We start from the raw sequence: 14,778 nt of genomic DNA, 5'->3' as shown, positions 1-14,778 counted from the left end.
AAAGTAGTTCACTAGAGTGTCCCTATCCAGGTGACCACCTACAAGGTACAATTTATTGATGACATAAACCTTTCTGCCTCAGTTGACTGCCTGTTGGTATGTCAGAGTGGCCCCCAGTCCCAAGCCCTGCCAGAGTTACTCTCTTTGGTTTATTTCTTGTGCTGGTCCAAGGTGCTCACATTAGAGTCCTTTTCCTAAGAGGACATCAACTCACTGAGTGTCCATGTGTTTGGATGTGTCCACTCTTATCTGGAAATTTCCGGACTGAAAAAGAAAATTCTCTTACACATCAGCACCAAGAATGGCCAGGCAACTAAAACAGCTGATGGATTTTTTATCTTACATACAGAACATGTGAGTCACAGTATTTTACCCTTCTCATTGGCCGCTAGGAAGCTCAGAACCAAATTTACAACCTATTTCTAGCAAGACATTCTTCAATATGGTATAGATTTGGCACACAAACCCTACTCCTGGGGCTTTTTCATATTTTGTTACACTTATTTCAGTTCTTCAATTCTTTTTAGCACAATGTAAAATATAGGATATAAGTAATAAAGATGATCTCTGGTATCATTTCAGGACCTTGAAAAATCCCCGGGCATCCCAGTCTATCAAGTTTTCTCCAAAAGGCTTAGTTCTTCTCATTTCTTAATTGGAGGGAAATTATAAATTGTAGACACCTTTAATTCTGTTCTCTGTAGTGTGATGCCATTTGGAGTGTTGCTCAGAGCTTGTGCTATAGGAGAGAGGTAAAATAAAGAGAAAGCACTGGTTAATCTAAAAAAGTAATTAGAAAAAGGAGGACCCCAAATATAAAAGGAAAGAATTAGAATTGAGGGGGTTGGTGTAGGGATACTGGAGAAAAATCTGCATGCATAATTGTTTTTCCTCAATCCAGTCTCAGGTACCAGCCAGCTCCATCTGGCACAGGTACCCAGGCAGGCTTTCTGCAATGCAGTTTTAGAATCTATTTTAAGTGTCCTATAGCAGCAATTCCCAAACTATAAAGTACGTACAGATCACTGTAATTCTTATTAAAATGATTCTGATTCAGTAGGTCTGGGGTGGGGCATGAGAGTCTGTAATTTTAACAAGTTCCTAGGAGATGTAAATGCTGTTGGTCCAAGGTCCACACTTTGAACAGCAATGAACAGCAAAGATATGCAGAATATTTACAGCAGCAATTGGCGATAAAAAACCTTTGGACTCAAAATCTTCCTGGTTGATGTCGTCTCTTAAAGTCTTGCTGGTGTGGATATCTGAGGCTTACATCAAATTCCTTTCCAAACACTTGCATTGACCTCAGAATGCTTCTTGAGAACACACTTGCCCAGGCTACCCCACTTGGTAGGCTGCCTCTTACAAGGCAAGGTAACTCTTTAGTGGGTTAGCATTTACATCTGCTTCTTGCTATCTCTTGTAATTGCTAAGTTAGCTGGTGAGGGCTATCCTTTGGAGGGGGAGGAATGGGAAAGCCTTGTACCCAGAATGTATAAAGAACTCTTACAGCTCAATAATAAAATTAAAAGATGCTCAACACTAGTAATTATTAGGGAAACACAAATAAAAACCACAGTGAGACACTTCTTCATCCCAGTAGAATGGCTATATAATAATTTAAAAAAGAATATCAGGTGTTGGCAAGAATGTGAAGAAGTTGTAACTCTCTACATTGGTAATGATAATGTAAAATTATGTAGCCACTTTGTAAAACAGTCTGTCAGTTCCTCAAAATTTTAAACATCAGGTTTACCACACAACCCAGCAATTCTACAACTAGGTATATACTAAAGAGAAATGAAAGCATATGTCCACAAATAAGCCTGTACAAATGTTCATAGCTGCATTATTCATAATAGCCAAAAAGTGGAAACAACCCAAATGTCCATCGATGAATGGTTAGAAAATGTGGAATATTCACACAAGGGAATTGTCTTAGTTCATTCAGGTGACTGTCACAAAATACCATAGAATTGGTGGCTTAAACAGTAAACGTTTGTTTCCCACAGTTTTGGAGGCTAAGAAGTCCAAGATTGAGGCATTGGTGGATTTGAGTATCTGGGGAGAGCTCACTTCATGATTCACAGACAACTAACTTCTCACTGTCCTCACATGGCAGAAGGAGCAAGGAAGTTCTCTGAGGTTCTTTTATGAGGGCACTAATTCCATTTATGAGGACTTTATCCTCATTACCTAATTACGTGAAGTCTCCATCTTTTAACACCATCATAATGAGGGTTAGGGTTTCAACATATGAATTTGGGGGAGGAGTATAAATATTCAGTCCGTTGCAGGAATATTATTTAGCAATGAAAATGAAAACACTGATAACATGCCACAATATGGATAAACCTTGAAAACATTATGCTAACTGAAAGCCAGTCACAAAAGGTTACTGGTTGTATGATCCCATTTATATGAAATACCCAAAACAGGCAAATCAATAGACAGAAAATAGATTAATGGTTGCCAAGAGCTAGGAAGAGGGATAGTGGGGAGTGACTGCTACTGGGTATAGTGCTCCTTTTTGGGATGATGGGAATGTTCTAAAATTAGATTGCACAACTCTGAAAATAAAAACTACTGAATTTTACATGTTAAATGGGTGGGTTTCACAGTGTGTGCATTGTGTATTAATAAAGTTGATAACAATTTTGTAGGGACAGAGAAGTGGGGAGCATGTTTTAAGAAAACCCTCCATGCAGGAGGTAGCACTCTGCCTCCATAGAGGTTTGTACTTCTTTTCCCCCTCTTGGAGAACCCTACCCTTCACTATGTGCTGTCTCAGTTTTGGTAATATATCTACATTTAAAGCAATCTCATCCCAGCTTAGTCTTCAAGTATCCTTTCTGTATGTTTGCCACAGCTGATTACCTCCTGTGTTATGGTTTACTTATTTTTTTGAAACAGATTGGTTTTTACCTAAATATATATTTTTTCAGAAGAAACCTTATATCATTACCATAAATGGAAAATCAGTATTATTTACCATAAACTGAAAGTAACTTCAAAATAAGTGCCATGAAAACCAAACAATTTTATTAACTTTTATCTTGATACTGGTGCTTAACAAAATCTCTGAACCTGGGCCTGCTTTCTCGTGTGTTTTGTTTTATTTATTTTTTAAGATTTTATTTATTTATTAGAGAAAACAAGCAGGGGGAGCAGCAGGAAGAGGGAGAAGCAGGCTCCCCACTGAACAAGGAGCGCGATGTGGGGCTCCATCCCAGGACCCTGAGATCATGACCTGAGCCAAAGGCAGATACTTAACTGACTGAGCCACCCAGGCACCCTGGGCCTGTTTTTATTAAAGAGTTGTCAAAACTTTCAAGTGGAAAAACTTTCTTCCTGATTTAACCAGGATTGAAGAGTAATTTCAAAGGGAATACATTTCTCAGCATGTGATTCAGCATTCTATAATACCAAGTCCTAGAGCTATTTTGTGTACCGCTGTGACATACATTCCACACTGGGGATAGAGTTTAGCAGTGTACAATGTACTGTCTTGGCAATTTCTTCTGTGATCCTCCAAATCCTACTTTTCTTTGGAATGGAGTCCTGGTCTTTCCAATTACCAGAGTGCCTTTCCTTACAATCACCCATCATGCACCAAACCTAGCTAAGTGAGGATGGAATCAGGTCATAGGGTCACCCTCATGTTCCACCCTAAGAACATCCTCTTGTGCTTGTTATTCTTTGTTTCCTCACCCCCTCATTCCCCACCCCTTCTTTGACCTATTCTCTGTCCTGGGGATTACCTGCTAAAGACTGGATTGGATTCAGCTACAAAGCAGCAGCAGCAGAAGATGGATGCCCAAGAGAAGAGTGGCCAGGATATTTGTCATTCCACTCGCTTCCTGCTTGATGAAGTGGTTCTGGAGTCTCGTCACCCCTACATAACTGCACACCCCTAAGAAGGCCCTATCCCCATGGTTCTAACTATTACTAGCTTCTATGAACTATTTCCTCACATTACTCTATCAGATCTAGAGGTGATAATGACATCCTATTGATGATGAGTCAGCAGTGATTTAGCATTCCTTGTTTGAGCCCTCTGTCCTAGTGACACTTCCATAATAATTTCTTATTAAAATACCATCATATGAATGATCTGAGTTGGAGAAATTTTTGTTTCTTGCCAGATTCTAAGTGATACAGATGGAATCTTACTTTCCACTGTGTATGCATTTATATGTGTGTTTTTATGTGCTTGCATCACCTAGTCAAAATATAAAAATAATAAATCAAAGAAATAACAATATGACACATCAAAATTTGTGGAACACAGCCAAAGCAGTGCCTGGAGGGAAAATTTTAACTTTAAAAGGAAAAAGTTGACAATTAATGATCTGAGCTTCTTTTGTAAGAAAGTAGGCAAAGAAAAACAAATGAAGCAAAAAAAAAAAAAAAAAGGACAAGAGCAGAAATTAATGAAACAGAAACTAAAAATGTATTCTTTGAAGTGATCAGTAAAATTGATAAACACCTAGCATGGGATCAAGAAGCAAAATACATAAGTTACCAATATCAGGAATAAAAAAGATGACATAACTATAGATCCTAAATATTTAAAAAATTTAAAAGGGTAATATACCTATGTAACTTTATGCCAAAAATGTAATATTATAGTTGAAATTGACAAATTTAATATTATAGTTGAAATTGAAACATAAATTACTTAAACTGATACAAAAGAAATAGGAAAAATAAGTTGTCCTACATTGATTAAAGGAATTGAATCTATAATTAAAAATCTCCCTTCTCCTCCACAAATCCCTACAAGCCCAACCCAGATGGCTTTGTTGATTATTTTTTTTCTGAACATTCAAGGAAGAATTAATATACTTTTAGAGGAGAAAGAAGAAATAATTCCAAACTAGTTTTATAAGGCCAGCATAACCCTGATACCAAAACTGCTAGGGATATTGTAAGAAAGGAATGCTATAGGCCATTATGTTTTAAGATTACAAATACTAAAATCCTGAACAAAATAATATTAATAAATTGAATCCAGTGATAAATAGACATACATATGACCAAGTAGTTGCAAGAATAATTTAATACTCAGAAATCAATGTAATTCACCAAATAAACTAAAAAGGAGAATCATAGATCACCTCAAAACACACACAGCATTTGACAAAATCAATAATCATTCTTGATATAATCTCCTAGCAACCTAGGATTAGAAGGGAGCTTCCTTAATTTATAAAGATATTTATAGAATACCTTGTTATTGTGAAAGAGCAAGGTATTATGAAATAAATGTGATATTGACCTGAAGATAGGCAAATAAGTTGAAAATAAGTTTAAAATAAACTACAGAATCCAGAAATATACCCAAATATATACAATTCCTTGATGTGCAAATTAACACAATGGCAAATGGATCATCTTTTTTTAAAAGATTTTATTTTTAAGTAATCTCTATACTCAAGGTGGCGCTCTAGCTGAAAACCCCATGTTCAAGAGTCACACACTCCACCAACTTGAGCCAGTCAAGCACCCTTTTAATAGTGGTGTTACAGCAATTGTATATCCATGTATAAAAAAATAAACATTGTCTCTTACCTGACATCAAACACAAATTATTAATCTAAGATTGATAATAGACCTATATGTGAAGGGTGAAACAATAAAGCTTCTAGAAGAAATGTAAAATATTTTCATGAACTTGGACTAAGGGGAAAGATTTACTAAATAAGACACAGAAATTGCTAACATAAGAAACTGATAAATCTGGCATAGTTAAAATTAAGAACTTCTGCCCACCAAAAGTCAGACACTTGTAGGGGAGAGAAAAGATAAGCCATAGCCTAGGAGAAAATATCTGAAATGTACATATCCAACAAAAGACTTGTACCTAAATGTATAAAAGATTCGTATAAATCAATAAGAAAAACACAAACAGCCAAATACAAAATGGGCAAAAGACTTGAACAGACACTTCACAAAGGAGGATATGCAAATAGCTAATAAGCATATGAAAAGGTGCTCAACAACATTACTCCTCAGAGAAATGCAAATTAAAACACAATGATGTAACCCATTCCATCCAACAGAGTGACTGAATTAGAAGTCTGATGATACAAATCATTATTAATTAGGATGTCAAGCAACTGGAATTCTAATACATTGCTGGTGAGAGTAGGGATTTGTATAACTCCTAAAAAGCCATTTGGCATTAGACATTAAAGGTAAACACACAACTGTCTTATGACTCAACAATCCCATTCTAGGTATATCCCAAAAGGAGTGAAGCCTATGCTACCAATTGACATGTGCCAGAATGTTCTTAGCAGCTTCTTTAATGATAACCAAAAATTGGCAACAACCCAAATATCCATCAGTAAGAGAATGGGTCAATAAGTCATGGCCTATTCATTCAATGGAGTCCTATGCAATAAGTTTTTAAAATACACAAAACCACATAAGTGAATCTCACAAATATTAAGCTGAGCAAGAGAACCCAGACACAAGAAAGTACAGTGTACAATTTCGTTTATGTAAATGTCAAGAAGAGGAAAATGCTGTACTTCATTTTATAGCAACTAATCCCAAATGCACACAAAAGGTGCACTTGCATAGTACAGGAAAATATAATAATGTCCACTCTTTAAATAAAAAGACATGATCAAAGAAATCAATTAATTGACTGTATGCGAGCAGGGTCTTATAATCTAATCACCACCTAACAGGGAGACTGAGTAGGAGCGTGATATACTTAGACATTCATAAAAAAGCCAAAAACAGCCCTTGCCAAACATTACATATCAGACCCCTGTGGTGGAATAATATTTTAAGATATTAACCACAGGGGCCCCACCCAGCCCCAGGATTTTCCCATGGCCCTTCCTCCCACTCAAGCTCAATGCACTTTGCCTCCGGGCAGGAATGACATAGGGAGAGGAAAAGAAGCCTTTGTACTTCCAAAAGCCTAACCCACAGCAGGGACCAGAAAGAGCCCAGGGCATAGGACAAAAGATTCCAGAAGAATAAATAATGACTCAGAGCCAGTTTTTCCCACCCTCCAAACTAGCTTTCCCAAATCCCCTGGGTTGCCAGGAGAAAAGGACTAGAAGGGAGTATAAAAAGCTGGGTCCCTGAAGAGGTGATCTGTGCCTGTCTCCCCTGGGGTCTGTTGTTGGGGGAATGCTGGAAACCCCACACAGATCTGAGGGATCCAAGTGCAGAAGGTGTGTATTCTTATTGCCCAAGTGGAACCCAAGTGGTGATAAGCCTCCCCCGTTTATCTAGCGCTGGGCAGGAAGCAGGAGCAATGAAAGAAAATGGTTAGGTGGGATGTCTGGGTTGATGAACCTGCAAGAGCCCCATAGAATTGCTCATGCTCCCAAACAGAAAAGGAAGATGCACTAAAAAGTGGGCCCAAGAGTGGACTGAGAGAAGCAAAAAGAGCCACACTTGGAGAGCCCCAGAGGTCAGAAATGGGGATGAGATAAACATACACGTGTGGACCAAGGGGAGAGAATACACATCTAAGCAGATGTCAGCCTAGTAGCTGTCCCTTCCCAGTGCCGTGACACAGTATTAGCCTCCTGGAACTTAGACCCAGTCTCACAGAGAAGGAGGAACTCTGAACGAATGTTAAGTTTCTAGCAGCAGGTAGGATGAAAGCTGAAGCATGAGTACAGTTAAAAAATAACAAAGAAAATTCTGCTTCTTGCATGGGTGGGTATATGGCCTGGGGTTTGTTGCCCATGTTATGCTTTCCTACAGTGCAGGCTGTTAGTCTGTGGTGTATTCTAGTCTGTGGTGTATTCTACCTACCTGCTTCTTGGCCTCTCCTAAGCTGCACAACAAGACTTGTCTGGAGACTCTGGGTTTCCCTGCACAAATTCCCATGACCACTGCCATTTCTAGGCACCGAGAAGCCTAGCAGTAGAATGGGCAAGGTGGCCTCACTCATTTGTGGGATATATGGCAACAAAAAAGCACCAATATATGAGAATTCTCAGCCTTCCTCTCCCAAGTTCATTGCAGTGGGTTCTGCCTTAACCCGTCCAGCTTTAATCATTCTAGTGCCCGCTGGGAGAGATCTGCCTTTGCCGGAGAGGTTCTTCAGGAGGCTTGTCTGTGGAACTGAGAGGCAAAAGGGAAAGGTGGAAGAATGTGAGAATCTCATTAGCATCCTGGGAAAGGAGTTTGCTGAGTAGTGGGGAAGTTTGCAAGGTGTGAAGCAAGTGGATGGAGAAGAAAAGGTAGCTTACAAATTATGTTTGTAATTTGCCCTAGGCTAGTAAATTATGTTAACAAATTTGCCCTAGACTAGTATTGCTTTGCTTTGTGCTTGAGTAGTAAATTTGTCAGATATTTTGAAATTACTTTTAGATGGCTCAGACTGTACCACTTTTAGCTACAGTTTCAATAGAATCACCGTGACCTAGCCGCCACAATTCTCAATAATAACTCTTTTGAGTGGCAAGTTTCATTGCTCTTACTAGTAAGCAACAGCAAGCTACACATTCTCATGGATTTAAGCTTAAATGTCATTTATTTAAAAGTTTTTGGGTAACTCACAGAAACTGAAAGGCAGTAGAGAACTGGGCTTGGATCTATATATCTAGAATGATTCTGAAACCTTAACATGAGTCTTACAAGCTTTATCATATAGCTCATCTCAGTTTTCCTTTCCTTCACTAACTTTGGTTCCAAGGTGTGGCTGAGAGTCAAGTCCAGGTCATGCACCTGGGATCTTGGAAGGTGTATAATTGTCTTTATCAGCTTCATGGAGGGTGGTGGTAGACTCTCTCTGATACCTTAACCCGGAAAGAGGAGGAATGTTTCCAGAATTCTCCATTAGAGGGAGTCATTGGCTGAAAACCAGAAAGATGGGACTTGTCTACCACTGAGGTCAGCTACCTCAAAAGCCCTGCCTTTGGGCATCAGATTTCCTCTTTAGTACTTGTTAAAAAATGCAGATTCCATGTTCCTTCCTCTGAGCTACTGAATCTGAGTCTATGAGAATTGGGTCCTGGAACTGTAATTGTTTTTAACCAGCATCCCTAGTAATTTTTATGTACCTCAAGCTTTAATGTATACCCCCAACAGCAAACCTGATATTCACTCTAAAAATCCACATATGTTGGAAGCATTGTTGCCTTCCAACCTGGGTAGTTGAGAGAAAAAGTATAACTCTATGGAGGTGGTCCTCTGTATAGCTTTGGAGTGTAATAGGTGTTAGTTTGGATCCTAGTTCTACCCTGTATAGCCCTGCAATTTTTCAAAAATTAATTTATCTCTCTGAGCCTTGGTTGATTTGCCTGTAAAATGGGATAACAATAGTATCAATCTATATTAGTTAAAGTAGGACAAGCTATGCTGTTGTAACAAACAAATCCAAAGATTCAGTGACTTCAGGGAGTCAAAGTTTATTTCTTGTTTCACAGGAAGGTACAGATGGATGGCTGTCCCTGGCAGCTCTCTCTGACCATGTGGGCTCCTTTCACTGGGCACAACTTGGAGTCAATTGCTTGCAGTTTTGTAGATGAAGAAGAGAAAGCAAAAAGGACATTGGGATCTTACATGACCAGGCTGAAAGGAGGCACCTACCTTTTGCCTGTATTCAATCTGTCAGAAGTCTGTGGTGTGACCAACCTGACTGCAAAGGTAGGCTGGGAAATGCTGTGAAACACACAGATTTGGTAGAACACCAATGGTTTCAACTACAATTATCTCATAGGATTATCATGAGGACAAAATGGGCTACATGTATGAAACACCTACAAATTTGTTTTCATTCCATTTTTTTTATTATTATTTGACAGAGAGAGATCACAAGTAGGCAGAGAGGCAGGCAGAGAGAGAGAGAGAGGAGGAAGCAGGCTCCCTGCTGAGCAGAGAGCCTGATGTGGGACTTGATCCCAGGACCCTGAGATCATGACCTGAGCTGAAGGCAGCGGCTTAACCCACTGAGCCACCCAGGCGCCCCTCATTCCATTTTTTTTTTTTTTTTTCTGTTTCTACTCTAAAGGAGGAAAATGCCAGATGGTAGAGTTTTCATGGCTTTATTTACCACAAATAAAACATGCCTATGAGCTGCCTATTCGTTTACTTTGCTGTGCAGCCTCACAGTGGAACTGGTGACTATGATAACCAGCTGGGCAGTTCTTTCCTCAATGACTTTGTGGTTCTTGGAGGAAACCATTTTTTGAGCAATCTCTGCATAGTAAAGTCTGTTGCACATCAGCAGCACTTATAGCTCCGTAGTGTTGTGGACCAGGAATTTCTGGAAGCCACTGGGCTGCACATACCTCATTTTCTTCTTATATCCATAACCAGTGCTAAGCATCACAATATGGCCCTTGAATGTAGTCTGTATCCTGTTGTCAAATGTCTCTGGATTCCCACCAGTTACATTTAAAATTTTTTAATTAAAAAATAACTTTGGATACAAAATTAATAGATGTTCAGTTACAGAAAAATTATCTAGTACATATAAGCAAAAGAGTAAAATAAAAATTAACTGTAATCCTCCACTTAGAAATAATAACTATTAAAATGTGAGTCTTTTATTTTCTTTAAAAAAAAAAGATTTTATTTTACACATCAACTTAGAAACTTTTTTTTTTTAGACATGGTGGTAGAGTATAACCTGCTTGAGTTGTCATTGGGTTCTCTTTCATATCATTATCCTTGTTTTTCTTTTTAAGATTTTATTTATTTATGACAGAGAGAGAGAGAGAGAGAGGGAACACAAGCAAGAGGGAGCTGGAGAGGGAGAAACAGGCTCCCTGGTGAGCAGGGAGCCCAATATAGGGCTCTATCCCAGAATGCAGGGATCATGACCTGAGCTGAAGGTAGATGCTTAATGACTGAGCCACCCAGTCGCCCTTTCCATATCATTTTCCATAACTATGCAATTGTGAATGAGTGTTACAGGTATACTGTATTTTTTAAGCATTTCACCAATTGTTGGGCATTCTTACTACTATCATCAACTCTATGAAGAAATGAACATTGTATGCTAAATTTTTACACTCACCCTTGGCTATTTCATTAATAGCCTGGGTTTTTCCACTTCCTTTGCGTCTCTGTGTTGGAGCTGGCTGGCTATGCTGGTCATTTAATCAGCCATGCAGACTGAAACCAGTGGAACAGGTTGAGTTTACTGCCGTAAAAACCAGCCAACCCTAGCTAGGACTCTTAAAATTATTGCTGTTCCCTGGGGATTATGCCCCCAGCTCAAAATTTCTGGCAGACACAGTGAGAAAACTGCCTTATAGGTTACCTCATATTCTTAAGAGAATACAGTGTCATCTTTGCCCTCGTCAAGAGGAGCCCCTGGCAGCATGGGCTATGCTACTATTTATACACCATGTTTTATACATGCTGGAAGGTGCCAAGTGTATTAAGTCAATGAGAGTCACTTGCACGATGCATATGGGATCAGGATATAAAATGACTTGAAGTCCTTTTTTTGTACAATGAATCTTCTTCTATAAAATCTACAGATCAGCTTCCAAACATAATTTTTTAAAAATCTGGCCAAAAAGTTTCATAAGAACTTTTATTCTTCTGTTAGTTCTTTGCTTACACTTACCTCTGGTTAAATGGGGCTCAAACAGAGGGGAGTAAAGCCCTTAAATGATGGTGCTACTCCCTCTTTTTAAAATGCACTCCCCCAAAATAAAGAAAAGAAAGGGAAAAAGAAAGGAAAAGAAAAAATGTCCCAACCCCTTGATTGCGTATAGAGGATGAAGTCCTAACCTCTTAACACATAGGATTCCTTAGACTCATTCCTATGAGTCTAGCCCCAAACCTTTCCCTACAGCTTTCTCTCCTCCTCTTCACTTCTTTCTTAATGTTACATGATGGATCTCAATACTTTGTGTCGCAATTGCTTTAAATATCTGTCTTTCACTCCCCATAACTTATCTTTTTAACCACAAAATACTGTTCCTCTCTTCTGTCTGTATGTAAGAACCTAGTACCTGCCATATAGTAGGCAATCAATAAATGCGTGTCACTAATAATAACTAACATATGATAAGAAGGACTAGCACTTACTATGTTTTTAGGAATTTATTTGTGTTGCAATAGGCCATAAACTTCGTACTATTATTATCCCCAGATGAGGAAACTAAGGCACAGAGGTTAAGCCAAGTCAAGATTACAACAATAAATAGGGGGTAGAAATGAAATTCAAACCTAGGCAGAAACTCTCTAAAATCCTAGTTCTTAACCTACAGCAAATGAAATTCATTACAGAATAAACAGTGTTGACCATATTCTGGGGAGAGAGACCACATGTGTGGAAGTAGATCAGTTTTTCTAATGGCTACACAAGTTCCACGGATTGACTGCTTATATTTAAATTCTGTTTTCACCACTTAGTGGCTTTATGAGTTTGGAAGAGTTATTTCAGTTTTCTAAGCCTCTATTTTCCCATCCATACAATGTGGAGAAAAGTGACCCCATTCTGATAAACATATAGCAACCATGAAATGATATAATCCTTATTAAGCACCTGACATTTCATAAGAGTGCAGTAAATACTGCCTACCCACAGCTATTATTACCAGATCATAAGACTTGTACTTACTGCAGTTTGCCATCTTGGAGTGAATATTTCAAATGCCTTGGAAAACAGGTCATTCATTCTTTAGTCACCTGCTTTGAGCTTGAGTCTGTGTCTGTGTATGTAGTGGTCACACAACATTACTCATGTTGTGTGAAAATGAAAAGGTTCCTAATCCACCTGGAAGTCCTCCGGAATGTTGTTCTGCACCAGCCATGTATGTTATAGCTTTTCAGGGCCACACCAAATAGGGCTGTGGTATCGCACTACCGAACAGCTTTTAGGGACCCTCTGGTTTCAGCGTTGTATGTATCAAAGATCAAGGCTCTTCTAGACCTCGGGGAGTCATGAAGTCATGGGTGTAGAGTAAGGGTTGGAGGCAGTTCTACCCAGCACCCAGAAAAAAGCTCTCCCTGCAACCCATCAGCTAATAAGACACCAGTACATGGCATCTACCCCGTAAGACTTTGAGCTTAACCTGCCAGAGACTAAATTCTCACTGGGCTCTTCTCCAACCAGGAGGCAGCCAGGTGGGATTTGCCCATGACCTCATATCTCCTCTTGTTTTTATTTCTAGTGGGTCTAGGCAGCTCTGCCCTGAAAATATAGCTCTGACTAGAAGAAATACAATCTCCTTCCTTTCATCACCAAAGCTCCAAGTTCAAGCCAGAAGTAAACTGAACTTCTGTGAAGGAAAGGAAGAGATCAGCCTGATTCAGAAGGGTGTTGGGAGAAAAGAGAAGCAGACTGTACAGCATGAGGGAATTCCAAAGACGAGGAAGCAATAGGCCATGGCAATGATGACAGCCAGGAAACCCAGAGCCCGCCTAAGTGGGCTCAGAACCTCTATCCTCAACTCAACCTAAATTCAGCTTGAGTCAGACTTTACTGGTGAAGAAGGGTGGAGGGCCCACTGTAATCTGCTTGGGATCTTGTGAGTCAGTAGAGGCCTATGAGGACCTGCATTGTTTCCTCTGTCATTTCAGAGGAAGTGGTCCCTGGGAGAGGTGCATAGACATAGAATTTTCGTGTTGGAATCTATCCAGCTATGCTCCCTCTTTCCTCCTCTCCTTTCAGAGGGAATCCATTTGCCCAGGGTCACAAAGCTAATTTGTGGCAAAACATCGCTTCTAGTCTGTCATCCTCATAATGACACTTTCTGCCTCCTACAGCTGATTCACCCATGCCACTTCCATTTTACCCACTATTCATGCCTAATATATGTTGGAGCCTGTGACCCTCCCTTGTGTGCTGCCAAATGGGAAACGGGACATATGACAGCATTTCTCAGGACATATCATGGCATCTGTATTTCCGACCACTTGTGGAAATCATTTTATTTTGGACTTCATATATGAAGTTATTTCTCGACCCAAAAAGGAGACCACAGAGCTCCCAGACCAGAGAGAAACTTCCAGGGCCCAGGGAGATGTTTTAGGTAATCAAACAGTTGGAAGGGCCAATAAAGTTGCAAAACATTTGATAAAGTCATTCATTTGCTACACATAGCTGATGATTATGAACATTTTTTTTTTTAGCAAGAAAAGAATCATTTTCAGAATGGCTCTAGTAATATTTATTGAGTGCTTACTGTATATAGGCAGTATTATTTCATCCTCAACCACGCCACCAAGCAGTTACTGTTACCCCCACTTCAAAGAAGAGGAAACTGAGGCATAGAAAGCTTAAGCAACTTGCCCAAACCCTTGCCAATAACAGTCTGACTCCAGAGCCTGCCTCTTCGTCATGCTTTTGTTAACTGTGTTGTCAAACTGTGTATCTCTTGCCTCATAGCATGGGTTTACTCACTCTCATTGAGTTCTATTCTCTTTATGAAGGCCTAAATCAAAGTACCCCTCAAGGTATTATTGTTGATTAACTCCTGAGCCAAATTTGTTTGTAACCATTCAGATGCTATGTTCAGGTAATTTTCAGTCCTTACAAAATACTGCAATACTGCTTTAAGATTTTTTTTTCCTGTTTGAATGTACTACACTACATAACCAATATTAGCATGGTGGTATATTTTCTTCCTGCCATTTTCCTTTTTATTTAACATGTGTAGAGGAAGAAGAACTTTCTCCTCTATCCTCTTAGGTTAGCTCTGGGGCCCTGCAAATTAAACTGACAAAGAACAGGTGAACAGGAGAAGAAAAACCCCAGAGCTTATTTATGTATCCAATGTGTACATACACTGGCAGACTCAGTAATGAGTCACTCAAAGGAGTTGTCAGAAT

At 39.3% G+C, this 14,778-nt stretch overlaps 1 long non-coding RNA gene across 2 annotated transcripts in view; it reads left to right on the top strand.

Annotated features, from left to right (window-relative positions):
* Positions 1-14,778, top strand: part of LOC309840286 — an 83,939-nt gene that overhangs the window by 56,453 nt on the left and 12,708 nt on the right. For both annotated transcript variants that reach the window (XR_014298572.1, XR_014298573.1), the window contains exon 4: positions 9,411-9,630. This is a non-coding gene — a long non-coding RNA (uncharacterized lncRNA). The remainder of the gene's footprint in view (positions 1-9,410; positions 9,631-14,778) is intronic.

The sequence above is a fragment of the Mustela nivalis genome (genome assembly GCF_964662115.1).
Source record: "Mustela nivalis genome assembly, chromosome: 1".
Lineage (NCBI taxonomy): Eukaryota > Metazoa > Chordata > Mammalia > Carnivora > Mustelidae > Mustela > Mustela nivalis.
The sequence above is the reverse complement of the archived record's forward strand: the minus strand, read 5'-3'. Positions and strand labels throughout refer to the sequence as shown.